This window comes from Sinocyclocheilus rhinocerous, unplaced genomic scaffold (assembly GCF_001515625.1).
Source record: "Sinocyclocheilus rhinocerous isolate Xijiao unplaced genomic scaffold, SAMN03320098_v1.1 scaffold1464, whole genome shotgun sequence".
Lineage (NCBI taxonomy): Eukaryota > Metazoa > Chordata > Actinopteri > Cypriniformes > Cyprinidae > Sinocyclocheilus > Sinocyclocheilus rhinocerous.
In genome coordinates, this window is record NW_015643188.1 from 67,419 (window position 1) to 69,567 (window position 2,149).

The window sequence follows — 2,149 nt, forward strand, 5'->3', positions numbered from 1 at the left end:
GCTTGGTATCAGAGAGAAAGAGAAACACTAGAAGGGACCTGTGAAACTGTGATTATTTGATTATGTGCCGCACTGCTTGTGATCTGTTTTGGTTTGTCTCTCATCTCATCGTCCTGTAAACCGACAAAAACCTTCCTTCCCCAGAAAGCACTCCACTATTTATACCTACATATATCAAGACCAACTGGAAACGAGCGTCTGAAAGGACAAATTGTACTGACTCTGATTACAAATGTATGTGAAAGACTAATTGTGAAATGTTAAATGTAATATGCCGTACATAAACTTTCTATATTGAATGTACATTAATAAAGAAGTAAATCAGTTGCACTTGTACATACAATTTTAAGAATAAAAGGGAATCCTCAGCTGTTGGGGTTTTGTTTTTTCTGATTGATGCATTTTATATGTTAAGGAAGAATGGATCTAATTTCCCCCGACCAATGAGAAACACAAGATCAGCTCAGGTTTGGTTTTCTCATGCATTTGTATTTTTATCTAGATGTTGTGTCCACCTTATTTGACAAAGTGATGAGAAAAAAATATTGCAATCCTTTTGCATTCATTTACCAAAAAAAGTGAAATCAAATTTTGTTTATGATTACAGGAATACAATAATGCGAAAACAATTCCAGTTTACAGCATCAAGCATCATAACGTACTGTTTTTTTGTACAGATAAATAACTGAGCGACTGACAGTTTAAACATCCTCTCTTACATTAAAAATAAGGCGGATAAAAGAGTCATATGGTGATGGTTCATGCGTTATACTGGCTGTCTGCATTACATCGCATGTCCACACGAGGGCGCCATCATTTCTTTATATATCTAGTGCACCACCAACATGATACACTGGTTTCCAGAAGCCTGTTAGTCCATACAAGCAAACATTTAGTCAAGAGATGTATTAAATTAAAAGCGGCCAAACATAGAAATCAGAATGAAATTGACATTTTCAGTGAAATCTTGCCGGCAAAATCCAGTTATCTGGACTGTATTTCCACGCTGATCAACAGAAAGCCTTTATGCCTGTGAAATCTTGCCTAAATTTCATTATTTCAAACTTAAAGGGATTTTCTAGATGAATCTTGTGCTGATTGAGGGAATAAACACTGATCTGTAAATGAAATGATGGAAAGAGATTCGGGGTGTTTGTCCTGTTCTGCTGTGTCCAGTTTATTTGAGGTGAAATCCCAGCATTCAGTGAGACTTTAGGAGGTTTGTGTTGTGTTTGGTCTTGACTGTACTGTATATCTGAGAGTCTGGTCATTCAGAAATACTGTGATGATGGCAGGAATTACAGCACTGTTGTTTTACTGCTTGGTCTTTGTCTGTTGTGCGTGGTAGAATCCGTTTGTTTTGATTCTGAATCATATTTGCTTTAATAAGTGGAAAAACAGAAGAATTAGTGACTGTTTGAAGATGAATAGTTTTCGTAACTTTCGCTGCTTCACTTGTTGCAGGTGAGGATTTCTCCTGACCTTTGACCCAGTAATAACTAGCTTCAGGAGTCTTTATGATTTCATAGGTAGTGCGTGAAACAGAGACAAACACGGCCCAGTCGCTCTGAATCTCTGTCTGAAGTTGTTTTATAACTCGTGAAGCATCGTTCTCTGGGACTGGACTGATCTGGAGATCTGCCGGAGAGTCCACTGAGGCACAGGAACATCAGCTTGTTGTGACCGCTGCTAGTCCCTGAGCAGAGGAGTCTGCGAGCAAGACCGAGAACATACACGAGCTGCTTCAGACTTCGTGTGTATATTTAACACACATTGCATAAAGTCCTGGAGGAATCCACAGTAAGACCGACACAACACTACAGTCGTTACTGAACGACTACAAAAATGGCCTGATTTCCAGCACAAATATCCTAATAAAACTTTCAAAGAATATATACAAATCTAAATACTTTATATATTACAGTACATGTTTAATTAAGATTTTTTTGACCCATTGATATATATTTTTTCATGCTTTATATCAATATACTTATTTTAGATGAATGATTATATATATATATTATTGGAATGAAAAAATAAAGGCAATTTATATATAGTTTTATAAATTGTATAAGGTATTAATTCATTTACATTTTTATGATTTTTTTTTATTATTTAAAATATATTACATATATATATATATATATAT

General features: G+C 35.5%; 1 protein-coding gene across 1 annotated transcript in view; it reads left to right on the plus strand.

The window, feature by feature from the left end:
• LOC107757181 (dnaJ homolog subfamily C member 13-like) overlaps positions 1-390 on the plus strand; it is a 38,770-nt gene extending 38,380 nt beyond the window's left edge. The window contains exon 49 of the mRNA XM_016574596.1: positions 35-390. The gene's annotated coding sequence lies outside the window, so the exon portion shown is untranslated. The remainder of the gene's footprint in view (positions 1-34) is intronic.
• Positions 391-2,149: the final 1,759 nt, after the last annotated feature.